Raw genomic sequence first — 12,274 nt, forward strand, 5'->3', positions numbered from 1 at the left:
GAGCTGGACATAAGGATGTTATATCAACCAGTTCCTTTAAAACATGCAAAAAGTTGCTCACCTGTAAAGCTTTCAGGAGCGAATGCCTAGTGTTTGATTCCCAACTAAAGTTTTTCTCAAAGCAAAAAAGTTGGCGAACTTTATTTACACCCTCTATTAAATCACTGGTGGTTTCTCTCAGTTGAACGGTCCTTGTAATCCAGCAGCTTTTGGATGGACTCTTGGATCTACATTAGCTGACTATATAGTCAATGGTTCTCCTAGATCAAGCTTCTCGGGTAGTGATTTATTTTTTTTCCTCCTGTTTAGTGTTTTGGAGTTAATTCCTCTTTGGTCATTCACTTCCGGTTGTTTAATGCATCCAGATTTAGTGCAAACCCCGGTAGGTATAAGTGAAGGGAGTCAGAAACTTGTTAATCCTTCAGGCTTCATCTTAAACCGTACAAACTGGTTCCCTCTCCAGCTCGCCGGCTTCACACAAACGCTGAAAAACCAGGATGAGTGTGAAGTCATTAAACTCCTCGGGAGGTGGACAGATTCTTTACCACCAATATCCTGCGAAGCGTTGACTTTCTCCTTCAGACTTTGGCCGATTAATACTCCTCGTTGTAATAATGGCTACCTGGTCCTAAGGCCTCATACACACAGCTGTAATATGGCTCCATTTTTTAACGCAGCTGTGAGGACGCCCATAAAGACGCATGCCTACGATTTCATATGGAGGCCTTTTCACCCCTGAAAACATTGCTTCATACAGCTCCTGATGGTACATTGGAGGCCCTTCAGAAAAATGAAAGCCGCAACCGAATTTGTCATAGGCAACCATTTCACTTTTCGGGATGTTCTGTAGTATTTGGAGTTGGAAGCAGATGGCTCTGTATATTGTGTAGCGGCTGAGCTACAGCTCGGCTGCTATTCTGTGACCGGAGCCATCTGCTTCGGGCATGGACATCCGGTGCACGGAAGCAGCTGATCGCTGCAGCAACACTCTTGTCCGTGGGACAGGTTTGGTTGCCCTGTTTGTGACCACACTCTTAAAGGGGTATTCCAGCCTAAAGTATTTTCCACCTATCCAACTGGTGAGACTCCCACCGATCACCAGTACAGAAGACAGTACCCCCCCCCCCCCAGTCTGCAGAATGGAGCAGCAGCCGGGCATCAGTCATGGTGCTCCATCCTGAGTCTGGCATTGACAAACAGCAGAGTACAATAGATGTGAAGTGGCGTCTTCATCCCTGGCTGCTGTTCCAGTCATAGTGGTCTGGTAGTTGGGGGGGGGGGGGGGAGAGATTAGGTCTCTCATTCTAGTGGTCAATAGGGGTTCCAGTGGTTGGGCCCCACCAATCTAGTGTTTATCACCTGCCCTGTGGATAGGTGAAAATGCTTTAGGCTGGAATATACTTAAGTAGAAGTATAAGTTTATAGTGAATAAATCTTCTACAGTAATCCTGTTAACTTCACTTACGGTGACACTGCCCCTTTAGGGATGGCTTGGAGTTGGGTAAATCTAGCAGTGTCCGGTTTTTGTAGAAAATCTGTCCTCTGCAATGACATCTCCAGGGAACAGTTCACACACAACCAAAGCTGGGGCTGGAATGTTGTCACACAACACAATGACCTTTCATCTTCCTAAACAAACATGTCTGAGGAATGCACGACGTGTACTGTAAATCAGTGGTGTGTGCTGAACGTGGAGAAGCTCATCCTCATTATGGGAATTGTTAATGTGGTTCTTATATAAGACGCCGTTGTCTGGAGCAAAGTAACGATTGTGCCGCTTATTAGAGGAGTGAAGGATAGACTGCAAAAAACAATGATTTCAAGGTGTCTGTGGGTTCAAACCTGCGCCGGATCCTTCTGATTTGTTCTGCTCAGTCAGAGGAGCGCAATGAGCGTATACTGGACGCAACGGTTCTGTTGCAGCACGGTCCCCACTGATGGAACCGATTGGTCTTTAATGGGTTCTGTTGGGTGTTTGTGGTTTTACCGGAAACCATAGCGCAGCATGCTCTGCTATGGTTTCCGGTGATCTCTGCCGGATCTGCGATGAAGACCCCTAACGAAGCCTCTAAGGCGGAATTCACACGACAGGGTTTCCCGGCCGGGTGCCGGCCGTTCATAAATCATCCGTCGCTCGGCTGCATTAGGAACCATAGACCCCTAATGGAGCTATTCACACGACCGTTTTTTTTTTTTTGACGGGCCGGGAAAACCAGCCGTCAAAAAATGGGACATGCCCTATTTTCGGCCGGGTACCCGGCCGCCCGGCTCCCATAGAAGTCTATGGGGCCGGGTAATACACGGCCATCACCGGAATGTGTCCCGAGTGATGGCCGGGTCTACCGTCGCTCGCGCACTCTCTCCTCACAGCGCAGAGTGCATGTGAGGAGGAGGAGGGTCTTTTTTTGCTCCCTGTAGGAGTCTGAATCCCCAATCCCCGTCCGGGGATTGGGGATTCCGCTACAGGAGAAGTGCGTGACTACACTGTCCATATATGGACACAGCGATGTCACTCACTTCTGAAGCGGAATGCCCGACCTGTGGCAGGGAATTCCTCTCCAGGAGAAGTCAGTGACTACACTGTCCATATATGGGCATTGAAGTCAGTGACTTCTCCTGGAATGTGGGGGGGGGGGGGTGGGGCTGGGTGGCAACACCAACAGGGGGCTGGGTGGCAACACCAACTTAAATGAAATTCATCCGATTTTAAAACGGACAGGGAAAAAAACGGAAGCAAATCGGCCCTTAAAAACGGCAACACGGCCCGGAACGGATGCAAACAGGCCGGGAAAATCGGCCGATTTTCCCAGCCGACACTCGGACCCTGTCGTGTGAATGAGGGGTCAGCCGAGCAGTAGTCGTAACGCAATTGCAACCCACTAATCCAACCCTATGCTCCTCGTGTTGTGGTCAAGATGCAAAAAAATGCATATTTACCGTAACATGTGAACCTAGCCTGGGAATTGGTGGTGGTGCCGGCTCCAAGACTCACAGTAATGTCATATTAAATTAATGCGATATTAAACTTGGGGAATCCTCATGTTGGGCCATTGATCTGAGTTTGGTTCACTTGAACTGTGGGGATCTGGGGTTTACAGCAATAATATGGATGCTAAATCTGAATGAAGCCTTAACCGTAGTCGGGAGCAATGTCTGCTTGTAAACCAATTGTTTAGTTGTAATGAGCAACGTCTTTATCCTTCTGTGAAACACTAGTCCTGACCCTGATGTGCTTAAACCCTAGTAAATATCCTTAAACTGCTTATTTAATCATGTTCCCTATTTAGGCAAATGCTTTTTGACAGGCTCCTTTTAAAAAAAAAAAAAATGTTTTCAGTTTTACATCGATCGGGGACGGCAGACAATGTGGTCAGATTTTGATTTAAAAAGAAAAAACAATTGGCGATACATTGCTGTGCCGAACCTTTTTGTCTGGTCTGCCCCCTAGTGTTGGCCCTGTGGAAGAAGAATGTCCTGGAAGTACAGAAGCAGTTTCCAGTGACTGTGACCGGTCATCCTGCCCTGTTTCTTTATTCAATTGCTTGTTTCGTTTTTCAGTGTGGGAGATAAAAGCTGCAGTCACACGTGGCTGACTTTGTTGCAGAAATTTTCTGTGACTGGAAATTCGTTCAATTCAACTAAATTGGGTTGTTTGTGCAGCAGGTGTATGGCTTTCTGCAAAATCTATTCAGATGAATGGAGCGGAATTTCTGCAACAATCTGCCGCACGTGACCGTACCCTTAGGGCTCATCCACATGCTGCAGCATTGACGCATATTTTCCGGCCGGAATTTCGGAGGGAAAAAACGCAGAAGAATACAGTAGCAGCATAGTGGATGAGGTTTAACAAATCTCATCCGCACGCTGCGTAAAAATTCCGAGCTGTAATTGACCTGTGGTGCGTATTTTTCGGACTGCAGCATGTCAATTCCTGCAGCGGAAAGTGGACTGAATTGCTGCGTTTTTGAGGTGTCGCCATCTCCTAGCGTTGCGAAAAATGCAGCAAAATACGCACCATTTTGTGCCGTAAAGATTGCAGGAAATCTTGCGTTTTTCCGCAGCGTAAAGCCTTTGACTTTCAATGGAATTGCTGCAGAAATTTTCTGCAGCAATTCCGTTGTGTGTGGACAAGCCCTAACTAAGCAAAATGCACCACAATGATACCCTACAACTGGCACAGGTTTTGTCATGTTCACACAGGGCGAATACGCTGTATCTGCCCTGGTCGCCGCAGGGACTTTTGGCCGAAAAACCGCACCAAATTGTGGAGCTGTTTTTTTGGCCTGGAATGTCTGCACATATGAAACATGACTTTCATCCTATGTGATCTCTACAGCCTGTAATTGGCTGTAGTGGTCACATGGGATGAAACGTCAACCCAGGAGGCCGGCCTGGACAAAGAAGCACAAAATTCTGGGTAAGTATAAGGTGTTTTTTTTTTTTTTCCCCTGGGTTTGCAATTCTTCCAGCGGAATTGCAGCTCTTCCACTGCAAAAATCGCACCATCTGCGTTTTTTGCGGGTTTTACCTCCCCATTGAATTTAATAGGCAAAACCCACAAAAAAAAAAAAAAGCAGCGAATACGCGAATACAATTGACATGCTGTGGATTAAAAAAAAAAACGCACCGCAGGTCTATTTCTGAGTGGTTTTTTCGCTTATAGTTTACACAGCGTGTGGATGAAGTTTGTTCAAATCTTAACCACTCTGCTGCTACCGTTTTATGCTGCGGAGAATCTGCAGCAAATACTGTTGCGGAAACGCTGCAGTGTTTATGCTATGTGTGAACTTACCCTTAAAATGGGTTTAGGAAAGGGGCATTGCTAAAAGGAACTCGTTAAATGCACCAAATTTATTAATGAGCTGCGCCATTTTTTAGGCACAAAATATTGATGTGAAGTTGCCAGCCAAGTGGTGTAAGGCAGATTGTCTAACGTGCCTAGTAAGATGCGCTAAATATCTCTTACATCGTGCCCCACTGTGATAAATTTGGCACAATTTCTGCCTCTGGTCTAGTTTAATGCAGTCTATCTTTAAGACCGTATTAATAAATCTCCCCCAGGCTATACATTTATTGTAGACATTAAATAGGGTCAAAACCTTCGGCACCCCAGGTGTTGTGAAACTACAATTCCCAGCATGCCCTGACAGCCTTTGGTTGGAATAAAAAAGCCTTTGGCTGTCAGGGCATGCTGGGAGTTGTAGTTTCACAACAGCTGAAGGTTGCTGACCCCGTGGTCTACACCCTTTACCAATCCCCTGGTCTCCACCTGACTTCATCCGGCTCCAGCTATGACCCGTTGACACATGTGACTGCTGCATCGGCCACGTGTTGAGTAGACACTACATCGCTGGAGGCTGGTAAACAGCGGCGAAGGGAAGTGTCACCACAGGAACGCCAGGGGATTGGTCGGGTGAGTATACTGCTTTAAATTAAAAAAAAATAATCTGAAACACAGGCCAATTTCTACAAAGAAAATGTTCACATTTGTTAAAATCTCATCCACTTGGCTGCTGCTGTGTTCCACAAACCGCAAACGGGATTGAAAATCTGCGGCGTTTTCATCCTGTGTGAACTAGAAGTCAATTGTTTTTACGGTTTATCATTTATTCAGTTTATTTCAGCATGAAAAATCATTCCCATTATTGAAATTATTTTTCCATGTCCACAGCATGAGTGGTAAATGTTAGATTGGTTGGGGTCTGACCATAAGGACCCCCCCCCCCCCTCCATTCTGCTTCCTGTGGACCGCCGTGGTGGGTAGGAGTTCTTTGGAGAGATGGTCGGGTCCGTGGTAGATATGAAAAAAGCTGAGTGAGCGCAGACGTCCACAGGTGTGGGAACGTGGGATGGGTGTCCCTCATTGTAACAAGTGGTGGTGTTTCCAGCGGTCGGACCCCAACGGATTCAAGATTAATCAGGGAAAACCCCATTGGCGCGCATCCGAATGGTGAAACATAATGGCATCGTCCGGTTTTAAAATATTTTGTAAAAAAATAGGTTTTTTTTTTAAAAATCAAACTTGTTCTATTTCTATAGCTACGGCTCTTTTTCTTACGTTTTCTGTAAAGGTGTCGGTGCACATCACATTTTAGCCCCACGGCGGCCAAAGACTGTCCTTTTGTCATGCGCCGGCTGTTATGCGTCAGTTTTTGGAGTATGGAATAGTGTAGTAGACTATGCTATTCCATCTTGAGGGATCCCGCAAAGAAAACGTATGCTGCGCAGTATACGTTTTTAAACATAGGGGCCTATGTGTGACGGGTGCCACTGTAGAGGTATACATTAAACATATACTAAGGGGCTATTCCGGAGGCCAGGAAGAGCATCAGGTAGTGCTGGGCCCAGGGGAAGCTCCGTATGTAATTGTACATATGTGGACAGTGACCTAAAGGGCGTCCGCAGGACTGGAGTGCCCCCGGCCAGAACATTTCCGATGCTCTCGCGGGGACTCCGGCATTGCAGCTCCTGACATGACTGTCATATATGGACAGTGACGTCGGGAGCTTCTCCGGGCAAAGCACTTTCAGTAGCGCTCTGCCCGTGGAGTTCGGATGCCGTATTTTTTCCTCGCTGCCCAGACAGGAGGAAAAAATCGGGATGTGAACCAGGCATTAATTTTGCCCAAAATATAACAATGGCCATATAATAGTAAGTCGGACGTAGACCCCCGCCTAGCAGACATTTGCGGCATATCCTGTATACGCCATAAGTGTCTACAATCAGAGTACATCTTTAAATAGACTTCTTTCACACATTTTCTTCGTGGCTTTTTTTTTTTTAACACATTTTCTGAGGTTTTGCCAGTTCTTTTTGTATTGTTTTATTTATAGTTTTTTTTTTTTTTGTACTTGCGTTTATTTATGTGGCTTATTTTCACATTACAAATCATGTGATGCAAAGATTCCTCTTTGCAACACATGATTTATTCTGAAATAATGCCACAAAAAAAAAAACATTAGAAATGATACATGCATTTTTTGGATCAAGCAAACAAAAACAAAAACTTATGCAGCTCTATGGGAGAAAAACACTGTTAGAAAAAAATGCCAAACCAGCACTTTGCTGCGATTCCAAAAAAAACAAAACACTACCGAGCCCAAAAAAAAAAAAAAAAGATGTAGAATCTTTCCCATATACTTTCCCTCTTTTTAGGATCCACTCCTGATTGTGGCTTCAAAAACGGCATTAAAAAAAAATCTGCACTGTGTGAATAAGGCCTTATTAATCTTTTTCACCCACACCAGATCAAGGCCATTAGATCTCACATTAATGGATTTTTTTTTGTATATTTTTTGGGATAGTGAATGACTACCCAGCACCTAAGTCTCATAAGCCTTTCTTATGTGGTGGGGTGGACTTTGGGTTTTGGTTGTGATTTTGATTTTTTTACCCCTATACAAGTGGTCTCTAGCCTGCGGCTCTCCAGCTGTTCCAAAACTACAACTCCCAGCATGCCATCTGGGGATGTTGTAGTTTTTCAACAGCTGGAGATCCACAGATGGCAGAGCACTGCACACCACAGAATAATATATTAGTAACATTTGTCACGACCCCTTCTCATGTAGCACCGGACACGGACACCGGCTCCCATCATGAAAGACATAGGCCTGATACAGAGACGCGCATGCAGCAGCCATTCATAAACAGGACACGCCCCTCAGCCATGCTTCCCTCCAGCTCTAGCCACGCCCCGACAACGGCTAACAGTAGGACAACCCCGCCTTCTCCAGAACTGACCCCGCCCCCTGCTGCCAAAACTTCTTCGTCATGTTCTCTCGCAAACCAATGTCCCCTGAAACTACATTTCCCGGCAGCCCCGGGTGCAGCTTCCGTAAATAGAATTTGCAGCAATCTAAATGGGCTGTTCCCTAACGGCTGTGACTTGCAACATCTTGTCTCCAGAGCTGCAGCTCCAGCGCCGGGACAGTCACCTGCAGGCAGTGCCCTATGTGTCACTAGTATGAGGAGCTGGGCACAGAGCTGAGGGTGACGTGTGAGCCTGGCACTCCTCACTGCAGCTGTCCGTCCCCCCGACCGTTCTTACTGCAGGTAATGCCTTCCGGTCATTATTATTATTCTCTGGTGTTTCTTTACCTGTGACCCCAGCATCTTGTCATTTATCATGTGAAAGCGGTCTGACCTCCATCACATCATCAGCATGGGTTGTCACCCAGCTTTCTCAGGATGCTGAATGACATTGTAGCCCAGATATACAGTGATACGTCCCCACAACAGTAATCTGAGACTAGGCAGAACTGCTAATAGCAGCTCCGGGTGATCACTTATAAATATTCACTACTGAGGCCCTGTCTCCTCTCCTGACGTGTCTGTTTTTTTTATTTTTTTTAGTAAATATTCCCCAGAAAAAAACGCTTCTGGATCATCTCTTCTTAGAACTGTACCTTGTTCTGTTCCCCTGTTATTCCTCCTAGAAATTTATGAATAAATTGACAACTTGGAGTTCCCAGTTGGGGGTGTGTCCCTACACAGACTGACAATGTCCAATCAGTGCTGACAGTGAGACTGTGTAGGGACACACCCCTTTGGCAAGGGGAATGGTAACACCCAGTTGTCAATTTATTCATGTTTCCAGGAGTATTAACAGAGGAACGGCACAACACAGAGTTCTAAGAAAAGTTGCTCCAGAATTGTTATGTCATGAGGAATAAAAGTATTCACTAAAATAAAACCGTCAGGAGAGGTGGCAGGTCCTCTTTAAGTTTTATTTTCACCCGTTAAACCCCCCTAAGCTGCCCCAGATCTAATAGACCCCAGAGGTTCCTAGGTTATGATCTTGGCCGCTTGATATTGGCTTTCATGGTCACCTGACCTCATTATAGACACAGCATCTTGGCATCAAGATTATAACACTGGAGCAGTGGGGGAGACGGGACGAGAGAGGTTATAAAGGGAAGGATTTACAATGTTTTTCTATTTAGAGGAGCTTCAGGAGGGTTTATAACAATTGGAAACTGCACGGTGTATTTATTAGGAGGTTTAAATATGAATTTCCTATCCTTAGGGGGTTCGCATCCCACATTTCCGCCAATTATCTGAATGAAAGTGCCACAGCTGGATCGCCTGGGCCCCTACATTGTTTACAGTGGCTTGTCTATATGGGCAGATGTGCCCGGTACTAGAGCTCAATTCCGTTTAAGCGAATAATAATTTATTGTGCTAATCCTCAGGGGTCAGATCAAGAATCAATGGTCTATGCTAAGAATAGGCCATCAGTATTTAAAGGGGGTTTTCCAGGCCTAAGAAATTGATGGCCTATCCTCAGTGTAGGCCATCAATATCTCATTGGTCGGGGTCCAACTCCCACCAATCGGCTGTTTTAAAGGGGCCGCAGTGTTTGTACGAGCGCTGCTTCCTCTTCATTTGCTTTACTGCTCACTCCGTCAATCGCTGATACACTTATAGCGGCAATTCACAGTATTACAGCCTTTTCCCATTCAAGTGTATACCGTAATACTGTGAAGCGCCGCTTCCGGTGATAACCGCTGATAGGGCTTCCGGAGCCAAACGCTAGTCAATCAGGCTAGGCGATCAGCTGATCGCCAGGCTGGCTGTTTTTGTAGAAGGGTTTGTGTGATCAAACCCTATTAAAGGGGTATTCCAAAAATCAACAATTCTCATCTTTTCACAGGATCGGTGATCATTCTTTGATCGATGGGACCCCCACCAATCTGCTGGTCCGCAGTGAGGAAGACGTTGATCGAAGTGGTGGGCGAGCCTGCACGCTGCTGCTTCATTCAAAGTCTATTGGAATGACTGAAACAAGCGCAGCGCTCGGATGTTTCCGTTAATCCCTTAGACATTGAATGGGGCGGCGGGCGCATTCTCAACCACTGCTCCATTGAAGCTCCTGCACTGCGATCTAGCAATGAGGAGGAATCGGAGGTTCAGCACCGCTGTCCCAGCGATCAGTGGGAGTCCCAGCGATCAGATAGTTATCGCCTATCCTGCGGATAGGTGATATTTGGCGAATCTGGTGCAACCCTTTGACGAAAGTGATAAAAGATGCTGCATATTAATACATTCTGGCACCATTTGAATCCCACTAAAATAAACAATATCTGTTGACTGATCCATTTTCTAACAGGAATATGTGTCAGAAAAGTAAACAAAATGCTAGTGTGAATGAGACCTGAAGAGGAAAGGCGTTGTAGGTAGGGTATTTACGTATGTGCCATGAATTATGGGATGGTTTTGTTGTGATGAAGCTTTAGGTCTCATTCATTTTTCAAAGTTTTTTGTTTGAGCAAGCAGGAATTCTTGTCTTGCTGTTGTGTTGTTTCCGCTGATTGTCTGCTCAAGATCCTGGGGGAACATCATTACAATCTATTACCTTTATAGATTGTAAGCTCTTGCGAGGTCCTCACTTCTCCTCTTGTTTGAATTGTAAATGAGTTTTGTCAATATGTAATGTCTGATATTGTCTATACAATGTACCCCCTGAATTGTAAAGTGCTGCGGAATAGGTTGGCATTCTATAAATAAAGTATTATTATCATCATGTGGACCAGTTTTACCACCTAAGCTGATAGTAGGTCTGGTAACAAGTGCTTCAGTTGGTCAAAAAGTATCAATAGCAAACAAGGTTCATGATACCCCTTTCTATGCGAAAACTAGAGGGCGCTGTTCACCACTCGGAGGGTATGAGGACAGACCTATATCTCCCCAATCATCAATGTTGCTGTCCTGCCTGTTTGGGCAAAGAACCCTTGTAAAGTCTAACGCCTCATGGACACGACCGTAGCCATGTGCACGGCCGTGATTTTCGGGTGTCCGTTCTTTTTGAGGTCCAGGCTCCTGGGCCATGCACGGACCGTGGAAACCACGGTCGTGTGCATGGGTCCATTGAAATGAATGGGGCTGCAATTCACTCGTTCATGTGCATGGGGCCTTACACTATTAGTCCACCATTTGTTTGCCAGGGTGCGGTAATAATTCGGCTCTGCCTCACCAGAAGTGCTCGGTGTGTATGTAACCTTGTTGACATGAACGTGATCGGCTCGTGTGTGCGCTCAGACAGGCTATATTGTGGTGATCGTCTTTCTGAGTTGTTCGCACTGGAGCGACCCGACGTCCTAGTATCCGACTCTGATCAATGTTCTAAAGAAATCATCTGAAAATCGCTCCGTTTGGTGTAGAGTAATTCACAAGCAGTGTTATAATCCGAGAACAACGGCTAAAACATCTTATATGCAAAACTGGTATAAATATGTGCCCCTCCCGTGCTGCGTCATACGTACCATAGACATCAATTATGTTACGTGAGGATCATCCAGAACAAACACGCCAGGAGCTTCATGATGTCCTCGGACGTTTATCAGGAACATGCTGGGAATAGTCCGGCCTTTGCTTGGCTTGCTGACAGTGTCGCTATTCATCAATATTAATTGCGATGCCGGGTGATGTGTGTAGTGGAGAAATAAAGAGACAAGATGTTATTCCGCTGCAGCACTTCTGTGTCTGGATATGTGATGTCAGTATAGATAACAGAGGAGAGATGTATATATGACCGGTACATCAGATATCCATGACATAGCCAGCAATACTGACCATCCAGAGTCCAAAGCACTGGTCAGATATATACCGTGACCAGGGGCGTAACTAGGAAACACTGGGCCCCATAGCAAACGTTTGACTGGGCCCCTCCTGCCATAGGTTCTTCACACAGCCCCCCTTGTAGATAGTGCCCCCTGTAGCTTGTGCCCTGCAGCCCCCTCCTGTAGCTTGTGCCCTGCAGCCCCCTCCTGTAGCTTGTGCCCTGCAGCCCCCTCCTGTAGCTTGTGCCCTGCAGGCAGCCCCCCGGTGCGGTGCTACAGTTTCCCCCCCCCCCTGTAGACACTGCTATAAAGCCCCCCTTGTAGATAGCGCCCCCACCTCCCTTGTATATAGTGAGATATATCGCCCCCAAAGCAAAAAAAAATTATACTCACCTAGGCCCTGTTCCCCCGACGAACGGAGCAGCTCCTCAACAACGACCGGAACCTTTGCGTAGGCTGGCGTGATCCAGTCACGTCATCACGCCGGCCTGCGCAGGTATCCTGCGCCTGATAGGCTGCAGACCGAACGTGGCATGTAGCCTATACCTCCCTGCTCTGTCATAGTGTACAATAGCATCTGCGTCAGATACTATTGAATGTTGCATCGCTACCGCTGTAGCAGCCATAGCGGGAGGCTTGTCCCGGTGGGCGGCATGGGCCCCCTCATGCCGCGGGCCCCGTTGCAGCCGCTATGGCTGCTATAGTGGTAGTTACGC

At 46.4% G+C, this 12,274-nt stretch overlaps 1 protein-coding gene across 1 annotated transcript in view; it reads left to right on the forward strand.

Annotated features, from left to right (window-relative positions):
- The first annotated feature begins 7,736 nt into the window (after positions 1-7,736).
- TCP11L1 (t-complex 11 like 1) overlaps positions 7,737-12,274 on the forward strand; it is a 31,633-nt gene continuing 27,095 nt past the window's right edge. The window contains exon 1 of the mRNA XM_075837772.1: positions 7,737-8,052. The gene's annotated coding sequence lies outside the window, so the exon portion shown is untranslated. The remainder of the gene's footprint in view (positions 8,053-12,274) is intronic.

Source organism: Rhinoderma darwinii, chromosome 9, assembly GCF_050947455.1.
Source record: "Rhinoderma darwinii isolate aRhiDar2 chromosome 9, aRhiDar2.hap1, whole genome shotgun sequence".
NCBI classification, from domain to species: Eukaryota; Metazoa; Chordata; class Amphibia; order Anura; family Rhinodermatidae; genus Rhinoderma; species Rhinoderma darwinii.